The sequence below is a fragment of the Taudactylus pleione genome, unplaced genomic scaffold (genome assembly GCF_031769625.1).
Source record: "Taudactylus pleione unplaced genomic scaffold, aTauple2 ptg000113l, whole genome shotgun sequence".
NCBI classification, from domain to species: domain Eukaryota; kingdom Metazoa; phylum Chordata; class Amphibia; order Anura; family Myobatrachidae; genus Taudactylus; species Taudactylus pleione.
In genome coordinates, this window is record NW_028284515.1 from 11,059,459 (window position 1) to 11,083,423 (window position 23,965).

Here is a 23,965-nt window from a genome sequence, read left to right on the forward strand (position 1 = left end):
TGCAATTCAATTGTTGCTCTGTTCGGATGCCTAAAGTTGCGGGGGAACACATTTCAGCCACGTTAAGTACTAGTGGGCACCCGAACGGAGAAACCATTGCATTGCTCCGTCAGGCGTCTATTCGTATAGATGCCCAGCAGGCGGTGCGAGAAACATTTGAATTGCAGCCTAAGTTGCTGACATGACAGCTGCAGCCAAGGTACCCACAATGTTACAACTGAAAAACTAGCCAATTGTACAGAAACTGAATGTACAGTAGCTAGTCCCTGCCACCGATCAGAGCACTAGTGGGTGCCAAGTGATCAGTGAAAATCTGGGTACACATTAGACGCACGAGGCGATGAGCGCCATATTGTGCGGCCGTTTGACACCACACAATGTGGTGAACGATTGCATGATATGTCGTTCACCCGCTGCATCCACAAGCATGGTGTCATTCATCAGATTGAGCAGCATGTAGGGTCGATTTATCGATGCTATGAACGACCCCATGGGAGCACACATGGTCCGACATAGAGGGGACAGCCAGGTCGGCACAGTAGGGGGCATGGCATAGGTGGCGCGATCGCGTCACCAGCATTGTAAATCGAGAGCAGGGCTACAATGATGCGATTCAGAAGACATGTCATCAGCAGCAGCTCCAGGCCGTGAGACTTGATTACTCTACTGGGCGACCAGGAGCACCACCCAAGATTGGGGAATCTCCCGGCTATTCCGGAATAGTAGGCAAGTTTGACCTCGTGGTTATGTCCTTGGATGGTAGCTGGTCAGTCTAAATTTATTTATTTAATCTATGTCTATTAATATTCTACTGTCTTTACCAATCTTTTTTGTACCTCAATCTAAATATATTTTCTTATGAGGGAAATTTTTGAAGGGGCCAAGCTCCAATGTTTCTCTCCACAGCGGTTGTATATTTTATGCCACATACTATGCCCTAATTAATTTTGTGAACCATAGTAGTGTCCAGTAGTGCCCTAGATCACAATATACCACGCAGTGCACACATTTCATAGTATGCCACATTGTAGTGCCTCAGTACATACTATTCCACACTAGTGCCCCCAGTTCATACTGTGCAACATTACAGGACACCCAGTTCCCATTAAGTTGCATTACAGTACCCCAGTTCATATTATGCCACATTACAGTCCCCCCCGGTTCATATTATACCACATTAGTGTCTCCCCATTTCATATTATGCCACACTACAGTTCCCACAGTTCATATTATGCAATATTAGTGTTTCCCCATTTCATATTATGGCACACTACAGTTCCCACAGTTCATATTATGCCACATTAGTGTCGTCATCCCCCCCAAATTATTATTTTTTATTTAAAATAAACATTTCTTCAGAGTCCATAGGGGGTCCACAGGGTTGACCTTGGGGTTATAGGTTGGGAAAAAAATCTGGGTACCACGCAGTTAAGCTTGTAGCTCCCAGGATGCACTGGGTCCACTCTCCCTATAATCCCGCCCCCAAGCCAGAGGCACCTCAGTTTACGTAGGTGTCCGGCCGCAGTCGGTGGCTGATTAGCAGCCCCTAAGTTTAATGTAGGAGTTTTACTTTTATTTTTAGAACTCTTCAGAGTGGCAGCATCGGATTGTCCGTTGGACGTCCAAGCTGCCGCTTGCGGTGACCCGCGTGTGTAACATGCAGCCTCCGGTCTCTGGGGACAGACCGGAGGCGCTAGCAGCGGCGGCGGGCTCCCCTTCTGTAGAGGCAAACTCCATGTTACTGCTAGACCACCAGGGACTTGAAGTTTGGCAGCGGGAGCCGGCGTCCCGTGGGGTTAATTTCTAGCCAGGGGAAGCAGCCTTCCCTGTCTAGCGGCTCCTCCCCTCAGCTCAGCGCGCCTTTCCTGTGTGTGGTCTGGCGTCCCTGAACTGCATTCCTCCGCGGGCCACGCTTCCTCTGAGGTCTCCAGGCGGCCATTTTCTCTATGGTGCATCGCAGATCTCCTAGGATAACAGTGAGCCCAGTCCCCCTGCGTACCTGGCCATTTGGGTGAGTGTACACAGCGCTATAGCCTTCCCAGACACTGAATCTGGGCAGTTGAATGTAGCGATATTTGCAGTATATTATATGTAATGTTTATGTATATATATATGTCTGCATTGTATATGACTTATGCTAGTGCTGACTATCTGCTTTTTCTATCACCTGTCAGTGTATATCTATCCCTTTTCTTTACAATCTGCCCTAATACAGATGTACTTAGGGTGGTTCTGAGACCTCACATGTATATACTTGTCAATATTTGTGAGGTTTGTCACATACTGTTGCATGCTGCAAGTTGCCATATTTTAGATGGAATTGTGTGTTGCATACGCTGATAATGGGTCAGGGTTGCCTACCTTTAATATTCTCTTCCCGGGAGAAGCCCGGGTAAGAGAAGCAGCAGGGGGCCGACGGGGGCGGGGCTTGATGATTCGCTTCCCCTCGTGGTGAAATTGCAGCGATTGGGCACAATTTACATAGGGGGCGGGGCCAAATGCTGTGATTCATGCAGAATCACAGTTTAAGCCCCGCCCCCTTCACGGAGACCCGCGATTGCCGCGGGTATTCTCCTAATTCTGCCCACTTCACTAGGAAGTGGGCAGAATGCGGGAGAAATGCCTACCCTTCCGGGAGGGTAGGCATGTATGTAATGGGTCCCTGCAGCTAATCTTAGCATCAGTCAGGACCAGTATAGCACTGCTTGATATTTCCGCGTGGCTGGTCAGTCAGATAGGTCTGACCAGGAAATAGAGCACGATACTGCACCCATTTTTTTGCTATCCTGTGAGTCATGGACTGCAGGTGTGAGTACGGAGGATTTTACTCAGGAAGGGTTATGTGTAAAGTGCCATCAGGTGCCGGGCCCCTTAATGCACCCCTCTTGGGCGGTTTGTTTTCTCAAGACCCAGGTCTCCATTGCGCATCACCTGGCGGCCCCATAGTTGTAACCCACTTGGGGTTACCTCAACATGCTACCCTTCCCTCTCAGGGTATCTCGCAGTTCTTGCGGTTTACCCCTGTGACACAGACTATCGCTCCCTACCGGGGTTTTTTCAAATTCCCTCAGGTTCCACAGAAGTCTGTCATTTCCCTTGCAGGGATTACCACGACAGCCACCCTGGGTAGATGTCGTTTCTAAGGAATACAAGATGGCGTAGTAAAAGCCCTGTGGTTATGATATTTTGGACTCCTATTCCTTTCACACGAGGGGGAGCCTAAATCAAGTATTATTATCCCTGCTTGGGTGAGGGCGGTCGAGCCACCCTAGTTATAGAGGATGTCGAACCGGCACCTAAATCAAATCACCCTCAGTTTAAGCATTAAAGTGTCTTTGGCTGTTTTTCCCCCTCCTGACCAGTGGGAAAATCACATGGCGGGGGTCTGGCAATCGCCAGATAGGAGGTATCCCCATTCCCTGGGGGTCATTGCAAGTCATAAGAATCATCTCATGGGGTGGATTCTCATGTTACTCGGCTGCTTAAGAGCGCTGCTACGACTCCTATCCCTGCTCTGACGGGATACGTAGGTGGTAACTTTGCCTGAAATCAATATACTCGCTTTCAGGGCTGTTGCCTGTCCAACCATGGCTATCGCATGGGTGACTAATGCTAGTGAGTGCTGGGCTCATGCATTTGTAGAGCTTTTTTCCTCAAAAACTTCTGGCGATTAGATGTCTTTTGTTGCTCACATAAAAACTGCAGTTTCATATTGTTGTAGTAACACCATTGGATGCCAGTTTCCTAACCTTCAGGGTTTCGCCTGCGTCTGTATCTGCCGCCATACCTTATAGCTGCTCTCAGGGACGGCAGAAATGGACTCCAAGATAGGCCTTAAAAATGGATTCCCTATCTTGGGGAGATCTTGTTTGGTCCTGGTATTGACAAGATTCTAGCACAGTATCACGAACGGCAAATTTCCGCCTTCAGCTACTCCCACTACAAGGCCTCAGGCTAAATCTGTTAAGTCTTTTTATCTTCAGGGACAGCCTAAAGACTGGTCTTTTCCTAGGTTGTCGGCCTCCATGAGGGCCGCCATACCCGGTACCGAGCAGACTTGGACATCCAGACACCCTGCTTCTAAACCTAAGGTTGAACCTTCAGCCTGATGGGGAAGGTCTTTATCTGGGGGATCCCAGAGTGAGATACCGACTTTTTCAGTTCGCCCAGTGCTGGTGTCAAGTCACCACTGATGCTTGGATAAGAGTTGACATCTCTCACGGGTACGCCCTCTCATTGTTCAGATGGCCTCCCCACATGTTTTGCTACACAGGCCCTTCTTCAGATCCGAACAAGGCCTTACAGATCCAGAAAGCTATACATTTCTTGTGGTGAGCAGGTGTGTTTATGCCAACCCCACTATCTCTGCAAGGCACTGGTTATTCAACTTTCTTTCTTGTGCAGAGGACGAATGGTCCTCATTGGCCTATCCTCTATCTCAAATCCCTAAACCAGTTCCTATAAGGTGCCTAGGCTCAGGAGGAAAACCCTACGCTCCATCATCCGAGATTTGGAACCCGGGGACTTTCTGGTATCGCTGAATGTTCAGGACACGTACCTATAGAGCCCTCTCATCAGCATTAGTTCAGGTTGGCTGTGCCTCAGCAACACTTCCAATTTTCGGGCTCTGCCCTTTGGACTGTCCACAGACCCACCGGGGTTTACTAGATTTGTGGCTTTCATAACAGCCCACCGGTTCAGGATATCCGACTACTCCTGTATCTGGACCGCATCCTGCTCTTGGCAGGATCACCAGGGTACTTTAAAGTCATTTCAAGTTAACTATTGCTTTCCTTCACAAGCACAAATGGTTATCAACTGGGAAAAAGACCTCCCTGATTCCCTGACAAGGTATAATTCATCAGGGAGCCCTGCTGTATTCTCAGAATCTGAGAATTCTTCGGACGTAAGACAAGATCTCCACTCTTCAACTACGAGTGCGCGAATGTCCAAACAGTCGACAACTGTTATTACACTCTGTAGTGCGCGTTCTGGAATCCAGGGTGTCTACCCTCGACAGGGTGGAATATGCTCAGTTCCATTCCAGGCCTTTGCACGATCTGATCCTCTCCAGATGGAACGGGTTTCTCAATCGGATCACTATTCAAACCATGATTCTCTCTCCGGAGGTGCGTTGGTCTCTATCTGGGTGGCTATGGCCAACTCATCCAGAGTAATCCTTACAACGGACGCCAGTCTCTGGGGTGCAGTGTCTGGTCCGCATTCCTTTCAGGGCAGAAGGACATCTGTCGATTCCGCCCTGCCAATTAACTTGTTGGAACTTTAAGCTGTCTTGGGCCCTCACTCTGGCCTAACACATACTTCACGGTAACCCTGTAAAGGTTCAGTCCGACAATGTCACAACAGTGGCTTACATCTAGGAGACACTGGTCGTTGGGTAGCAATAACAAGAATGTCACACATTCTGCAATGGTCTCCTCCCAGCCATCTCTGCAGTGTTCATTCTGGGAGTTCTCCATTGGGAAGTGGGCTTCCTCAGCCATCACGACGTGCATCCTTAGGACTAGTCTCTTCTCCAAGAGTGCTTTCAACTCCTAGTGAGCAGAGGGGGCCTCCCACAGGTGGTCCTCATGACCTTCTGACATTGTCACACACTGCTGGTGTTAGAGTCCGGAACTAGAGGTGCTGCAGCAACCTTCGGTGACGTGTTGTCGGTGAAGTGGACCTTCCACTTTGTGTACCTGTTTCCTTCGGTCTCCCTTCTTCCTCAAGGTCTTCGGAAGTCCAATCGAGACGGAGGTACTCTCCTGTTGGTGCCTCCAAATTGCCCCAGATGTCACTGGTACTTTTCAGAGTCTCCCCATCGACGCTCCATTCCTGCTGCCTCAATATCCGGATCTGTTGTCTCAGGGTCCTCGCCTTTCCCTGGTCTGGGATCATTTGTCTTTGACTGCGTCCCTACTGTGGTCCTAAGGCTTCTCTGACTCTGTCATCGTCTGGATGTATCCAGCCAACTTTTGCTGGGATCTACCACAGACTGTGGCATGCATAATTCTTATGGTATCATACCTGTAGCTACGATCCTCAGGTGTTTAGGATTTCCAGAAGTTCTGGCATTCCTTCCAGCTGGCTTAGGTCTCGCCCTCCGCCTGGCCTTCCTGAAAGTGCGGGTCTCTGCACTGTCGGTTTCGTTCGCATGTGGAATTGCTCCACTCTCGGGTATCCGAACCTTCCTTCAGGGTGTTTTCTTAATTCTACCTCCCTTTATCCCCCCTGGGGGCTCCTTGGGATTTGACAGTGGTTCTTCGTGTCCTCCTGTGGCCTCCATTTGAACCACTAGCTTTAATAGCCCTTACGTGGTTTTTGGCTTAGACTCTCTTTCATTTGGCATTTGCTTCTGCCAGGAGAGTGTCGGATTTGGGAGCGTTCTCATGTGGCTCCCTCTTCTCGATATTTCACCAAGACAGGGTTGTGAGTCGCACTTACACTGTGTTTCTTCCTAAAGTGGTTTTTAAGTTCCATATCTTTCAGGAACTTCTTGTACCGACATTTAAGTCTCCAGTCTTCTCGGCTGGGGTGGCCTTATTGACTGTGGTCCAGCCTCTCCGGATTTACGTGGTCCGTTCAAGTTCCTTCAGGACATCAGACTCCTTATTTGTAGTCGATGAAGTTCACAGGAACGGATGGCTGGCCGATAAGTGGAAATTGCCTAGATGGCAGGGGCCTACACATAGGACGGCCTTTCTGTTTCGGTTAATGCTTATGCTACTCAGGCTGTGGGCCCCTCGTGGGCAGCTCGCTGTGGCGCCTCGGCTGTTCTGCCTTGAAAGGTGGCCAAGTGAACTTCTGTCTACACCTTTCTTAGGTTCTATGCATTGGATTCCTTTGCCTCTCAGGATGCTTCCTTTTGGGTGACAGATTCTCGTCTCATCACAGGAGCGTCCCCACCCTTATAAGGACTGCTTTGGGACATCCCCAAGGTCAACCCTGTGGACCGCCTATGGACTCTGAAGAAGAAAATGAGAGATATGGTAAGAACTTACCCTTGTTATCTCTCTTTCTTCGAAGTCCATTGGGTCCACAGGGAACCCGCCCTGACGCACCTGGCTTCATATGGGCTGTATTACTGGTCACCGGTTTCCCGTCTCCTTCTCTGTGAGTGTGGTTCTTGAGTGTTCCAGTCTTCTCTCTCTTTCTTTCCTCCTCCGGCCTTTGGCTACTTACAAACTAAGGTGCCTCTGACTTGGGGGCGGGATTATAGGGAGAGTGGACCCAGTGCATCCTGGGAGCTAAAAGCTTAACTGTGTGGTGCCCGGATTTGGTTCCCAACCTATAACCCCAAGGTCAACCCTGTGGACCCTATGGACTTCAAAGAAAGAGAGATAACAAGGGTAAGTTCTTACCATATCTCTCATTTTCTTGTATAGCGCCAGTATATTCTATTGCACTTTACAATTCAGAATAAAACATTAATAAAGCAAGACTCAGTAATAACAAAGAGGTAAGAGGGCTCTGCCCACAAGCTTACAGTCCAGTTCATATTATGCCACATTATAGTGCCCCATTACATTGTTGTATCCACTACACAAACCTCCCTTACCATTCACTACACACACACACCACTCACTGAAAATGGAATGTTACCCCAGTAGGTAGCCTTATCATACATAGTAGTCTGGTAAGATTTTATGGACAGCCATTCAGCCCCAAACTGTCATGTTACAGGTTGTGTTTGAAAAATGACAGTTGGGAGCTGATTGGTTGGTCGTTTATCACTCTCCACTTTATCCCTTCCCAGAACTTCATACATCTGCCCCTTATCCCATTGACATCTTATCTCACTTATCTAATGGTGACTTTTCAAGTGCTCCATCCTTATTGGCAGCTTCAGGGCTGAGAAAATTGCAGTTTCCAGTGAGTGTAAACGCAGAGGTGGAGTGAGCGGGCACATCTAGCTCCTACCTGAGGGTGACACTTCTTAATGCAAGTGAGTCCCCTTTGAATTTAGATGTTCTTAATTTCTGAACACTGGGCCTGATTCATCACGGATCACAATTGCAAGTAGCGCTTTACAGAGAATATTTGTCCATTCACATCAGTCCCTGCCCCATTGGAGCTTACAATATATATTTCCTACCACATGTACACATGTCAAAGCAAATCCAAATTTAAAGCCATGTTAATTGTTTTCTTTCAATGGTGTTATTTTGGACTGGGTACCAGAATGCACAACAGTGAGTCAACATTACTACAAAAATGTTTCCAGTTTCCGCTGCCGCTGGGTTACTCACCTGTCACCCGCTCCATGATCTAACACTGTGACATACTTCCCTCAGCTGTGGCCTCTTATCTCCTGCAGTATTTCTAGCTTCCACATGCAGCATTCCCTCCAATGCTGGCTGCTGGGCGCAGTCATGACAGTCTGAGCCAGATGACTGTCCATCCTCCAACAGGAGACCAGTATGTAGTCACGTGATGTTTGCAGATAATCCATGACACAGCAATTGCCAGTGCAATGTTGTCCACACCCTAGCTGGGTGCTTTCCAATGAACTCCTGCAGATTCTTCCTATTCTCTAAAGACTCTAAATTCAGTTTTACCATCTTGCTGCACTGCTAGCCCCTGCAATCCAGTTTGATCCCAGTGATCCTGCAGTCCGATGCCTGGCACCATCGGTTCCAGTCCGATATCTGATTCTAGCCATTCCGGTGTTCAAGCCAATCCTGTTTCTTTCCAGCTATCCAGCATCCGGTCCCATTCTGGTGATCCTGTGTTCCGGTACACTTTACAATTTCACTCACTCTGACCCCAGTACAGTTCAAAGCCCAAGTGCGGGTCCGCAATCAAATCAAAGCACAAACGTGACAGTTTCCACTGGCCATATGGATGCGGCCAACAGTACAGGACTGGCACCAGACCTCCTGCAGGAATTACCAAGTCGTTTGGAGGGTCTGTCACAAAGTCAGCTGTTCCAGTGCTTACAAGAAATTTTTGCCAGACAAGATAACCTCCAAATTACTCTGTTAGGACCTGGGGCTCTATCCCATCCTGAACTTTCTGCTAACAGAACTCTAGCTTCCCAGACTCCCAGTGCGGTGAATCCTGATCGACTGAGGATTCTTCATCTAATGATAGTACAGCTACAAGGTCTTCTGACCAGTATTATCTCGAAAATACCTGAATTCCTGGGAATCCTTCAGACACAGTAAAGACTGCCACTACATATCCAGCTCCTAAAGAGCTCTCTTATTTAGGCTCCTTTGGAACTAAAGTCTCTTCCTCCATGCAGAGAAAAAAAATACATCAGTGCCATCTACGGTCCAAGCTTTCTGAAGCTGAATGCCAGTGGTGCAAGGAGTTCTGTTTACTGTGGAAATTCTGGTCACTTCATTAAAGATTGCATCCTTCGCAAACCTAGAGATGGTCACAAGTCTCAATGTTATAGTATTCGTGTCTCCAAACTGTCCTGTGTTTCCACTCTTGCTACTCTTAATATAGTCGTCAAGAAGGTTGTCCAGTAGAAAACTCCAAATTTATGATTGGGATCCTGTGACAAGAAAACCCTATTTCAAGTTCAGTGATCAAATAAGTATATTCAAATCTCTCAAATCCAGAGAAGTGTCCGATGTTCCGGCCCAAGGAGGTGTGTCCGATGTTCCGGCCCCAGGAGGGGTGCCTGAGTTGCCAACCCCAGGGGGGATGCTGGAGTTGCCAATCCCAGGAGTGGTGCCTGAGTTGCCAACCCCAGAGGGGGTCCCCAGAGCCTCAGACCCAGTGGGGATCTTCAGTGCCAAGATCCTAGGAGAGAATCATAGTGCCACAGATTCTGATATGGACCTTTGTCAGCCACATCCTGAGAGTATCACCCTTTTGGAGACTAGTCTGTGTACCACTTTATCGACCCTGTCTTTAAATCCTGCCCGGTCACTCAAGACTTCCAGCATGGTCTGGGCCCAAGAAGGGCCATCAGATCCTTCGGTTCCAGCCGATTCTAGCTATTCCGATGCAATCCCAGTGTCCAGCTATTCTGGTTCAATCTTGGCTTCCAGCTATTCCGTTTCAATCCCAGTGTCCAGCTATTCCGGTTCCTATCTGGATTCTGCCCATTCCGGTTCCTATCTGGATTCTGCCCATTCCGGTTCCTATCTGGATTATGCCCATTCCAGTTCCAGACGGATTTTGCCTCCTTCGGTTCCAGCCAATTCAAATTCATCCAGACTCCATCCGATTCCATCTTCAGCAGATGCCCAGCATTCCCTCTACTTTGATGGAAATCTTGCTCAATTCCGTGCCTTGACGCGTCAGTGTCATACAGTACATACTTTTAGACAGCATCCCCAATTCCCATCTCTTCAACGTTGGCAGTGAAATACTTAGTCTCAGCTTTTAGGGGAACAGCCTTGGAGTGGGCTAATCAACTTATTGAGACTAAGAATCCAGTACTTAATAACATTCAAACTTTTTGTAATGAAGATAATAAAGTTTTGACTCCAAGAAAAAACTCACATCTGCCTGTCCAAGTAGCAGTGACAAATGTAAAAATAAATAGTGGGCGCTAGTCAGGGTACAGTTAAAAAAGGTATTTAATAAGGGGCAATAGAAGTACCTCCAAGGGATAAAGACACATATAGAAATACATAAATGATGATATTCAAAACATGTAAATACAACAATTAAGAAAAAAATAAATAAATAAAATAAAAATATATAAATAAAAATAAAAATGAAAAAATAATAATAAATAAAAAATAACCAATAAGATAAATCCTAAAAAATGAAAAATACCTAATGAAGTTAATATGAAATGATATAATAAATACACAGTATATGCATATACAATAATTATAAAACAGCATGCACCACTCCTCGTATGGTGCTGCGCATAAGACTACATAAATGTATTAAACCACAGAGCAATTGCTGTTTGATAAACCCAGATGTAGCAATGTTGCATCAATTAGGATACTAAAATCACTTAGCAAGAGAGATACACATATCCTTCAAAAAGCTGTATACATTTGTATCTGAAGTGATTCCTGCTAATATGTTCCCAAAAGAGAAAATTCTCTGAAGCAAGATATAGATGGATCGTAGCTCATACGTGTATAGCAATCCCAGTTAGAGCTATAAATGGATCCAAACCAAATATTTGGTAATTAGAGGCTGTGGATATGCAGCATGGGTGTCAGACGGGAGAGAGTAGATCACATGCATGTGTGTTTGTAAAATGTCCCGCTCAGTTTTTCTGTCTGAGGAAACCGCTGATGGGCGTATAGGCGGAGAAACGCGTTACACCAGTGCCCGCTGTGGAGAGACATTGAGTACATGGGCTACTGTCCCCCTGATCGTGGGTCCCTGCTGATTTGACCACCATACTGGTAAAAACACTGCTGCCGGCTTGCTGACCATGCAGGACTTGATCTGAATATAAGGGACACATTCAGGGCAGAAAAACTGAGCGGGACATTTTACAAACACACATGCATGTGATCTACTCTCTCCCGTCTGACAACCCATGCTGCATATCCACAGCCTCTAATTACCAAATATTTGGTTTGGATCCATTTATAGCTCTAACTGGGATTGCTATACACGTATGAGCTACGATCCATCTATATCTTGCTTCAGAGAATTTTCTCTTTTGGGAACATATTAGCAGGAATCACTTCAGATACAAATGTATACAGCTTTTTGAAGGATATGTGTATCTCTCTTGCTAAGTGATTTTAGTATCCTAATTGATGCAACATTGCTACATCTGGGTTTATCAAACAGCAATTGCTCTGTGGTTTAATACATTTATGTAGTCTTATGCGCAGCACCATACGAGGAGTGGTGCATGCTGTTTTATAATTATTGTATATGCATATACTGTGTATTTATTATATCATTTCATATTAACTTCATTAGGTATTTTTCATTTTTTAGGATTTATCTTATTGGTTATTTTTTATTTATTATTATTTTTTCATTTTTATTTTTATTTATATATTTTTATTTTATTTATTTATTTTTTTCTTAATTGTTGTATTTACATGTTTTGAATATCATCATTTATGTATTTCTATATGTGTCTTTATCCCTTGGAGGTACTTCTATTGCCCCTTATTAAATACCTTTTTTAACTGTACCCTGACTAGCGCCCACTATTTCTTTTTACATTTGTCACTGCTTTTTTGGGGAGTTTCCAGTTTTCCCCACTGTAGAGGGCAGGCTTTTCATTGGGTTTATTTTGAATGCAGCAATTAATACGATCTCTAAAATAGGTATTAGCGCTTTTTGTTTTTTTCATCTACTGTCCAAGTAGCAGACTTCAACCTGCTAACTCAAGAAGGGATTCTGATTCAGTTCTCTTAACAATGAGTCCTGAGTCCATAACCTCAGAAGGAGATACAAATATCTCAACACCAATGGAGGCTTCTAACATTCTGCCCCAGGATAGGACTCCAAGTGTCCTGCTAGTCCCAGTCGGGGACTTAAGCCAGTCAGTTCAGAAGATGGCCTCATCTTTGCAGTCCGGAGTATCTCAAGCTGACGCTACTTCTGCTCTTGTATGTGCATTGCAAGCTTCAACCTCACCGAACTTGTCTGATGTTTCATCATCTGCCTACTTCAATGGAGATTTGGCACAATATCATGCATTGGTTAATTAATACCTTACCATCATGGAGTCTGATTTATCTTCTGGTGTTACTCCTACCAACGGTGGGCCTGATTCACTACAGATCGCTATTCTGCTTATACGCACACAAAGCAGTTGCTAAACTCAGCGGTGATATGTAAATGTTTGCATTAGCATTGCGATCGCAGCCTCACATAAGGAAGCCCACTTCCCCTTACTCACGTCCGTATACTTGGCCAACATAGTGAAACAATTGGTAACATTGAGTAACTTCGGACAGTTAATGAAGCCCAGACCTTACTCAGGAATTGCTTACTTCAGCGTATGCTATGAGGCCCCAGGCGGCATCTGGTATCGCAGTGGCTAATTTATGCACACCCATGCCACGGCGTTGACACACACTGGCACGCCTGTGTTCGCCAGACCCCCCCCCCCCGTCACCAAACCACAAACAGCACTTCCTGTCAATCACTCTGCCATGGGTCTATGTATTCTCTGTGAATGCTGTCCCAATCGCAGTGGCTAGTTCGCGCACCGCGATGCATGTGCAGTACGCAACAATCGACCGATTGTTTGTGTATAAGCAACTACGTTCCTTGCTGAATCAGGTCCGTTGTTAGATAATTTTTCCTGTCCTTCAGAGGTGAAGCTTTAGAATGGGCTAATCCACTCACTGAGTCTGATGATCCAATGCTCCAGAATTTAGTGACTTTTAGTGAAGCTAAGAAATTTGGTCCAAAGACAGCCCATGTGGAGTCATCGAAGCGTTCAACTCCTCCTGCAAAGAACTACTCTATTGCTCAGTCCTCCACACCTTTGCAATCTGAGCAAAATCAAGCTTTAAAGGGCCAGTCCGATAACCGGCACCATCCATTCCAGTCCGACATCTGGCACCATCTGTTCTCGTTTGATACCCAGCACCATCTGTACCAGTCCAATACCTGATTCCAGACATTCCGGTGTTCAAGCCAATCCGGTTCCTATCCAGCATCCGGTCCCATTCCGGTGATCCAGTGTTCCTGTAAAGAGCTATTCACAGAGATTTTTGCACTTGTGCAGATCACCTCAAGTCAGCCAGCTTCACTCACTCTGAACTCAGTCCAGTCGAAGCCCAGGTCCGGATCCACAAACAAATCAAAGCACAAGCGTGACAATGTTCTAGCAATTTTTGGGAAAAAATCAGAAGAGGCCAGAGTTGTGAAAAAATGGTTTTATCCTCCATCAGGACAATGCACCAGCCCACAATGTTCTCTCTGCAGTGCTAGAAAACCCTCCATACTTGCCAGACCTAGCACTATGTGACTTCTTTCTTTTCCCTAAAGACAGATCTGTACTCAAGGGAACCCGTTTTACATCAGTTACTGGGGTAAAGAAGAAACGACAGAGCTGTTGAAACAGCTGACAGATAATGAGCTACAAAACGGCTTTGGGCTATGGAAAATAAGAATGCAGCGGTTTGTGGATTATAGCTACGCCCATGGGTCTTTCTATTCCTGGCAAACTTTCCACAAAATATCCCAATAACCACTGCCAGAAACAGGGTAGCATTTATTAAATGCTACCCAAAACTAAGGGCCTGATTCACCACGAATCGCTATTGCAATCGCAGCTGCGATTACGCATGCAGGTCTGCAGCGAATATATAGTAATGGCTGCAATCGCAAAGCTATTATAGAGACTTCCGCTTTCGCACATCTGTAATACCTTGCATTCCTGTGTATACATCGGGAACATCAGCCGCTCACACACAATTACAACAGGTCTGATCTTACTCAGAAATTGCTAACCCTGTTGCACACAGTGAGTACACAAGCTGCGTATTCCGTCGCAGTGGCTGATTTATGCACACCCATGCAACGGCGTTGAAACTGACAGCCACGCCTGCGTTTCTTCAACCACTCCCCTGTCACCACCCCCAAACGCTGACGTCCTGTCCCTCTGTCTGTGATTGCTTTGTATCTGCGTAGGTGAACGCAGAGCAATCGCAATGCTAACACGCGCACTGCGATGCATACGCAGTACGCAACATTCGGACATCTGTGTACGCTATCCCAATAGTAATCCGCGCTGAATCAGGCCCTGGATATTGTGGTATGTAAAAAAAATTATATAATCCACAATCCTGTATATAGAAAAATGACTCCTTTTATGGATTATTTGAAAATTATAAAATCCCAATCCTTAATCAGCAAACGTGGTGCACATTCCTCCAGCCAATTTTGGCTATATAACATCAGAGTCTTTAATTATCCGTGTAGAAAGTATACAGTCAGGTGCATAAATATTGGGACATTGACAGAATTTTCCTATTTTGGCCTCTTTTCACCACCACAATGGCTTTGAAATGAAACAAACAAGATGTGCTTTAACTGCAGACTTTTAGATTTAATTTGAGGGTAATTACATCGAAATCAGGTGAACGGTGTAGGAATTACAATGGTTTCTATATGTGCCTCCCACTTTTTAAGGGGCCAAAAGTAATGGGACAAACTAAACAATCCTAAATCTAACTTTCACTTTTTAATACTTTGTTGCAAATCCTTTGCAGGCAATTACAGCCTGAAGTCTGGAACGCATAGAAATCACCAGACGCTGGGTTTCACCCCTGGTGATGCTCTGCCAGGCCTCTACTGCAAATGTCTTCAGTTCCTGCTTGTTCATGGGGCATTTTCCCTTCAGTTTTGTCTTCATCAAGTGAAATGAATGCTCAATCGGATTCAGGTCAGGGGATTGACTTGGCCATTGCATAACATTCCACTTTTTAGCCTTAAAAAAATCTTTGGTTGCTTTTGCAGTATGCAAAATGTGCAGAATTGGGGTTTTGGGGTGTATAATTTAAAAAAGTACACTGCAGCCTTTGGAATGTCCCCTTTAAATAATGTGTGTCAACATTTTTTTTTAAATAAGCATAGGACACCCCAAAAAAAGTGGTTTCAGTTTGGGAGCAAAAAAAAAAATTTGGAGGACAAACTTAAAAACTAGTGAAATTGATTAAGGGGGGGTTCCCAAGTATGCAGAGGTGTTTTCTATAATGCGGGTGGTTGCGGTAGGTGGATTTTTGAAGAATTTTTAAAAATCATTTTATGGACTTAAAATATGCTTGCACCCATTTTCATGTACCCCAAATTTGATGGGACTAGTTATTTAAATAAAATAAATAAAGCTAAATGCTATTCTTCACAACTTATTCAAAGACGCATTAATGCAACTGCGGCAGCTGTTTAAAAACACCAATTACCTTCAGCAGGCCAAATCGGGGGTACCCATAGTGATCCCCATGTCAGACCATCTTTTAGGAGGTGACAGGCTGATTTCCCCAATAAGTGACAGGACTTTTCGATACTTACCTTTTCGCCGGGTCCCGTTTTCACCAATTCCTAATTGAATACTGGAATAAGTGGGCACGCGCCCGATACTTTATCCCCAGCAAAAACGGCGATGATGGCGAAAAGTCTGACCTTGGACTTTTCACCTCTAATTGAATATGGCACTAAGTATTTAAACACTCTCTTTTAGATGTGGTTGTTTTGTACCTCTTTTTTTATTGCTTTTATTATTATAATAGATAACATCATTGTATATGATAACCAGTTGTGCATTGTTTGATTATATATTGTTGAATAATATTTCATATATATATATATATATATATATATATATATATATATATATATATATATAAATAAACTTATATATGAAATTAGTTGAGTTCACATATCAGACTTTATTCAGATAAGAGCAACTCAGTTGTCTGTATTGGGTTCACGTTCAACCAATTGGATGTTAGGTGTGTGCATTTACAAGCACGCATGGGGCCTGATTCAGACCCGCTCGCAAGATGCGATCGCTCGGTTGCAAAAAGGGTCCGGATATGTAAATTAAGCGTTCGCACTGCCTCGCGTAAGGACGCTCACTGTGTCTTAGCGAGATTTGGCAAAGTGCGCTCCTGCGCTCGCAACACACGTCATCTCCGGAAAATGAATGATTAATCGGGACCATCATGAGCCATCGGAGTTTCTCGCAGCCCTTGGGGTTGCCTTAACCTGCTGCAAGCACAGCAATCAGTGTGGGCTGAAACACATGCAGGTGACGTGTACAATGATGCTACTTTGCTAATTATGCACGCCCTTTAAATGCCGTTTTGGCAGGCAGACATGCCTGCGTTCGCAACACCACTCCCCCGTTCACATGCACCTTCCCCTGTTACCACCCACAAACGGCACTATCTGTCACTTCAAGCAGCGACCTGATAGTGGCTTACGAGCTACCAAAAGCAGATCGCAACGAATGGCTTGGGCCCGCGCACTGTGAGTTATACGCATGCGCAGATGGGGGAAAATCGCTCAGAGCGATCGCCCCTTAGCAAGCGGGTCTGAATCAGGTCCATGGTTTGCTGCAGCTAAAAGAGTGGGCAGGTCAGTGAAAGCGGCTACATTCTCAAACGCAGAGCCACAGCCACAAAGGCCATGCTCAAATGGAGAAGACTGCTTCTGCCATGGAGCTGGTGCAAGTGCTGATGGTGCTTCGATGGTAGATTGTCCAGAACTACCGACTGTGTTGCAGCGTGCATGGGCACTGAAAGTGGGCATCTCAGGGCTTGCACATTCTGGTGCACGCTAGTACACAACGAGAATGCTGAAACTAGCATTTGCATATTATCACCACTGCGGCTCTGCAAAAAGATGCGGCTGCGTTGGCGACTGCGTGCACCGAATCAGGCCCTTAAGGCACCAGTTCAGCGACAACCCCAAAGGACTGTATGAGTGGGGAAAAGCACCAATCCAAGCAAGGCTCACACACCTAGATGTTTCTAGCCAGCCCTTCCTGGCAGCTATCAGAGACCAAACAACTCAGCATGTAGTTGTATGTCTGACCAGTACAAGCAAGTGAATAGAGGCTTCCCAGTGCTAGCAGCCCAATGGAATAGTAAATGACTTATCCAGTGGTAAAGTAACCGCTTCAAAATATATGGGTGCTGACTCTGAGCTGCATGCTGCTGCGACCTCTTTAGTGTCTCTTGCCGTAGTTGCATCTGTGACTTTATGCTAATGATAATAGCCCTTCCCTGGTGTACAAGTGTGCATCTGGATGTGCAAGGACTGGGACGCCCACTTTGAGCATCTTTAGAAACTGAATTACCGCTTAGTGCATCTCTAGATGCAACCATCGTTCCCACCATGGAAATTTGTGCCAGCCCAATGCTAGGTGCAGAATCTCCAACAGAGTATGGCCTCCAATGTAAGCGCCTAAGGCTCGTATTCAAATAGAGGCGAAAAGTCGGATAAGTTTCGCCTGTCCGACTTTCCGCCTCCTTTGTCTGTTTCAGAGGTGAAAACTTTTTGTGCGCTCCCCCGCTTTTCTCCCTATTCAATTCCTAAACACGCGAAAACGGAAAGCGGCGAATGCGGAACAGGCGGAAAGTACTGTCAGAAGTGGGGAAATCAGTCTACATGTATACCCAAAAAAACATGCACTAACATAGGGAATCAATGTAGATGTGTACTAATAGCCAGGGCCGCCCTAGGCCAATTTTTTTGGTAAGCGAGTATATTTTTTGGTGCCCCCCTATGCAGTGCCCCTTTTACAGTGCCCCCGGTAGTGGTCCCTCCTGTAAAGTGCCCCTTGTGCCCGCCGTAGTATGCCTCTTATATAGTGCCCCCAGTAGTAGTCCCCCTGTGCAATGCCCCCAGTAGTGGTACCCTTTATGCGGTGCCCCTCGTAGTGGTCCCCCCTGTGCAGTGCCCCTTGTGCCCCCAGTAGTAAACCCCTATATAGTGCCCCCAGCAGTAGTCCTCCTATGTAGTGCCCCCAGTAGTAGTCCCCCCCTGTGCAGTGTCACTTGTACCCCCAGTAGTAAGCCCCTTATATAGTGCCCCAGTAGTACTACCTCCCCTATGCAGTGCCCCCAGTAGTAGTCCCCCCCATGCAGTGCCAATAGTGGTACCCCTTATCCAGTGCCCTTTAAACAGTGGCCCCAGTTGTAGTTCCCCCCCCAAAGCAGTGCCACCAGTATTGCCCTTTATATAGTGCCCCCAGTAGTGGTCCCTCCCTTGTAGTGCCCCTAGTAGTAGTCCCCCCTCTTGTAGTGCCCCTTGTAGTAGTCCCCCCCCATTGTAGTTCCCCAGTAGTAGTCCCCCCAGTAGTAACCCCCCCCTTGTAGTGTAGTGCCCCCAGTAGTAGCCTCCCCTTGTAGTAGTCTGACAGACTCTCATTGGCTGCTAACTACAACAAACACAGCTGCCGGCGGCTGTGTGCTTGGCACTGTGTCGTGCGTTCGGTCAGCACTACACACACGGTGCAGCTGTGTCAGAGACACAGTCTGCCCGCGACCCGCATGGTACGCAGCTGAGGCGCCCTCCACTATGTGGCACCCTACTCAGCTGCATACCATGCGTAACGGTAGAACCGGCCCTGCTAATAGCCCTAATAAAAGTGTTTGGGGTACTTAAGTAGCTTAAATTGCTTCTTATTAGCGTCTTTGTAAAAGTGGTGAAGAATGGCATAAAGCAGTATTTTTTGGTGAAAATAAGTAGTCCATTCAAATTATGGGTACTTGAAAATGGGTGCTAGCATATTTTAATGTCATCTGAAATCTCCAAAACACCTGACCCATCCTTGCAGTCCCCCAAGAAGTCTACTTCGCTAGTTTTTATGCTTGTCCCCCCACTTTTTAGCCCCAAAAATGAAAGTACTTTTTTGAGGTGTTCTTAGGTTGTTGTTTTTTTTTTTTGGGGGGGGGGAGGGGGCTGTTTTAGTCTTTGGGGGACTGTCCCAAGGGTTCTGGGTCGTTTTCCCACGTTTACACCCCAAAATAAAGATTTTGCACTTCTTTTCACCTGCTATTCTTTGGAGAAACTTTTTCACCTATTACATTGCATTGAGTTTCCGCTTTGGCGAATTCCACCTGGAATTGAATTTGGAAATAAGTTCCAACAAGGTGAAAAGCGTCAATACGCGAAACTTTATAGCCGTTTACGCCTTTTCGTCTCTAATTAAATACGTCCCTAAGCATCTGAGGGCCTTAATCAGAGGAATACGCTATTGCTACTGCGATTTTGTATGTATGCTAATGTCACAGACGTTGGGATTTGTAATGAGACACCCACAGGCGCCATCACAAATCCAAGCAACTGCATAGTAATAAGCAGCTTCATATGCAGATCCTTCGATAATCGGCCTCCAGTGTAACCTCACACAGAATGGCCGTCTGAAGCTTTGTGTGTGTACGGAATCACAGATGCAGGCAGCGGCTTGCCCCCGAAAACCATTGCGACACACATGCGTTTTTGGCGGCACACCCCTTTACCTCCCCCGAACTGTCGATCACCTGCGAGTAAAAAGTCATTACTTAACGGCTACGGTAATAGACTTTTATGCATGTGCAGTGCGACTCATGCATGCGCAGATAGCCGATAATCACACAAGTGGGAAAAAATCGGCATAATGTACTACTCTGAATCAGGCCCTGAGTTCGCAACCGGTTCAGCAACATGCTCGTGACACGCCCATAAGATGGTACATCTCCGTGCATCTGAAAAGTCACCGCCCAGGGATCATCGGAAGTCTGGCATTGAATGGTTGCTGGGCTTTCGACATTAAATCCAGCAATGCAATGGCTACTAGCCGTCACATAGCAACCATTTCATGGTATAACCATCTTTGGTTGTACTATGCGCAGAAGCATTCAGAGCTTCGTGGCTGAGCTGTGGACAGCACTTCCAGGTGTCCATAGCTGCACAGAAGCAGCTATTATTATTGTTATTATTAATAATAATAAAAAATGGTGCACTCCTTATATCTACCATTTGTCTACCCCTTCCCTTTACAATGTAAGCTCCATGAGTGCACCAGTGTAAGGGGTGCTAAGGGCAGGAGCAGGGGTGAGAGAATTGAGTGTAAGAGGGAGAGGTAGACTACATGGTGATATGGTTTAATGGTGACGGATATGCTTTTATGAACAGGTGGGTTTTCAGTGCCCACTTGAAGCAAGGCAGGCTGGGGGATAGTCTGATGGAATGAGGGAGATCATAGGGAGCTAGCCATTGGATGGGCAGCGGATAGCTGGATCTGATGACTGTCATCCATCGAATAACTGCAATTTGTTGTAAAAGTATTTTCATATAATCGGGAACATTGATGGTTGTTAACCATCCAGCTTCCAATATCCATCCCTACCCAGGAACGCCCAATATATTTCACACACTGTCTCAATCGCAACTGAGCCTTTGCATACACAGTGTGACGCATTCATCCTATGAGTTTTTAGGGCTTTTCGTGCACCCATAGAAGCAAAATATTGCTCAGCTCCGTGAACATCAGGCTTGCGTGCGACTCAGAATCACCTAATGGAACAGGTTATGTTGGAGGGTCTGTATAATATGCCTCTCTTCCTATACACTACATCAGTGGTTCTCAAACTCTGTCCTCAGGACCCCATACAGTTTATGTTTTCCAGGTCACCTAGCTGGTGCACAAGTGTATTCATTTATCACTGACATATTTTAAAAGATCCACAGTTGGAGCTAATTATTTCACTTGTTTTCCAGGTCTACTTACAGAATCACATGCACTGTTTGGGGTCCTGAGGACCGAGTAGTTGAGAACCTGTGCGCTACATAAATACATCCAGTAAATTGAATGTAAATGTGACCAGCAGGTGGCGTCCACAATCAGTGCAGAGTGACTGTAAGACGGAAGAAGCACGGTGTAGCCTCCCCTTCCCCTCAATGCTCCCGGGGCAGGGAGGGACTAGGGAGCCGGTGGCTGACTCGGTGATCTGGGGCTGTTTTCAGACGGTACTAGGGGGGTGTTTCTGCTGCAAATGTACCCCGGGGTACTACCCTTCGCCAGCATTCGGGTACTAATCTACTGGCATTACAAGCGGGGTCTTCCAGCCCGTGCCGCTGGCCCCAGAACAGCCCTGAATGCTTGCAACCTGGGTTCACAAGCAAGGTGAGTGCATAGTGCCCCTTACGTGTGCACGTACATATATTTGCATTTATCTGATATTATCCATATCCTTGGCCTGGGCAGTGCATCATGTAGCATTAGCAGGATTGTGCAATTCTCCTATATATTTTTATGTAATGCACATAGGAGCATTTGTGCAGGGTTGCGGCAAAATGCACATTGTGCGGGATCCATAGCTCAGATTGAGCGAATTCTCGGGCTGTGCCTTTGATTGACAGCCCGTAAGACTCGCAACTTGCAACTCATAAGCGCTCTGCCATTGGCTGTGTAGAGGGATGTGACTTCACAGGATGACAGCAGCGGCAGGCCAGGCCTGGAGGATGAGCACAACATATCACCCCCATCCTGCTTTCCCTGTGTGTTACTATCAGAATGTATACAGGGCCGTGCAAGTGACTGCTCAGCCTCAGAATAAACCTCAGATGTATGAATAGTTGCCAATAGCTCCACCGTAATTTCCAGGGGCGTTCCAGAGTTTTAAAGCCATTTCCTGTATTACCGACTACACAATGCAGTTTTACTTTATTTATTTTCTCTCTGGTTATCTAGAATGCAAAAAAATACTTTATGGCTATGTTCAGTCAACATGTTGCAATGTATGTGCATCTAGTTTTACATACACTACACTACTTGTTACACCTCCCAGCAGCAAAGTGTCCCTGGAAATGTACATTTAAAGCTGATGTAAATGGAATTGTCTATATTGATAGACACATACATATGCTGACCTATATTCAACATCTATAATAGGACATTTACACCCCTTTCAGATATACAACCCGGGAAATTTCCTGCTCAGACCCGGGAATTTCTCCTGTGTAAATTGCTGGGTATTTGGTCGAGACCCCCCTTTCACACTACAATGTCTACTCTGGAAATTCCCAGGTTGACCCCTTTCAGACAGAAGCAGGGTAATTTCCCGGGACTTAAGTCCCGGGAAAAACCCTGGTCGATTGCAGGGGCGGCTACGGTAGGTACCTGTCAGACAGACACGGCTACCCAGGAATTTGGCTGAGGCAGGCCAAATTTCCGGCAATCTCGGGATGTCTGAAAGGGTTATTAGTGGATCAGGAGCGTACGCCCCTTTTTTTAAATACAGTCATTTACATTACACACACTGAATTCTTTTTAAACATATTTTTGCTTTTTAGTTCTTGATATTATGTATATAAATTATTAAAAGTTATGTTTTATGTATTGTTTTCTTCTTTTTTTTTGTTCCTCTATGCGAAGTAACAATATGTCCCTGGTAACACCCCCATTTTCTCGAGTTGAGAGAGAATGATATCTGTGAGGTTTATCCTAACTAAATATTAAGGCATACATGGTGTCTGGTGCAACCGGAAACCTGTTTTGAGATATTAAAAGTAGGCATTTTTCCAGATTTGTAACGGTAGTTTTCTATCATTTGTTTGGCCTGCCTACCTTCCCATAGTAGTAAAACTATTTTTGAAGTTTAAAGTTGTAAATAATTCTAACGTCATGTACGGTATTTCCACTTTATATTACAGGACAACACTTGTGTTATAGCAAGGGTGACATAAAATGGAATTAGTATATTTGAATTTATTATAGTGCAATAAATATACATTATACTTTATTATTATTATTATTATTATCCTTTATTTATATGGCGCCACAAAGGTTCCGCAGCGCCTTACACAGTACATAAATGAGCACACAAGAAAAACAGTTAATAGTAATACAAAACAATGCAGGACAAGGACAAGGTTATAAACTCAGCTGCAAAACACAAGCAGCAGGACATGAGCAACCAGGTGTTAGGTGCCGTTGTGGGGAGTTAGGAGTAAATGATACTATAAGTAGGGGGAGGAGAAACACGTGAGGATGAGGGCCCTGCTCGTGAGAGCTTACATTCTAAAGGGGAAGGGCAGACAGACAGGGACGACACAGAGGGGTAGATAGTGAAGAAGGAGCATGGAGCAGTGGGTTAGGATATGTGCTGCGGAATGTGTGTGTATAAGATGACCTGATGTTATGTAAAAATTAAGTCATTCATACATCTATCTCTATGATAGAAAATAGATTGTTTGTGTTATTTACATGAGAGATGTACAAAGTAAAGTAGAAGCACTTTAATTTGTGTGTTACATTTTAGCATCTATATACAGCCTGACAAGAAATGCAGCTATTATGGGACTGTCCCGCCATCCTAATACAGTAGTGACTACTTTAGTTCCAGCTGCTGGGTGCTATGCCATGCTCCTGTGATTTGTAATCTCTGTCCTCAAGGCATCCTAACAGTCCAAGTATAAGAATATCCTTGCTTGGGCACAGGTGGCTTCAGTCAATTTGATATAACTATCTGTGCACAGACATGGATATGCTTAAAACCTGCCCTGAGGACCGAGTTTGGGAATCTCTGCATTATGCTATGTAAGGGTAGTGTTA

At 45.6% G+C, this 23,965-nt stretch overlaps 1 protein-coding gene across 1 annotated transcript in view; it reads left to right on the plus strand.

The window, feature by feature from the left end:
* The first annotated feature begins 21,267 nt into the window (after positions 1-21,267).
* The window catches only part of ZBTB1 (zinc finger and BTB domain containing 1), a 28,733-nt gene continuing 26,035 nt past the window's right edge, over positions 21,268-23,965 (plus strand). Inside the window, exon 1 of the mRNA XM_088471327.1 lies at positions 21,268-21,535. The gene's annotated coding sequence lies outside the window, so the exon portion shown is untranslated. The remainder of the gene's footprint in view (positions 21,536-23,965) is intronic.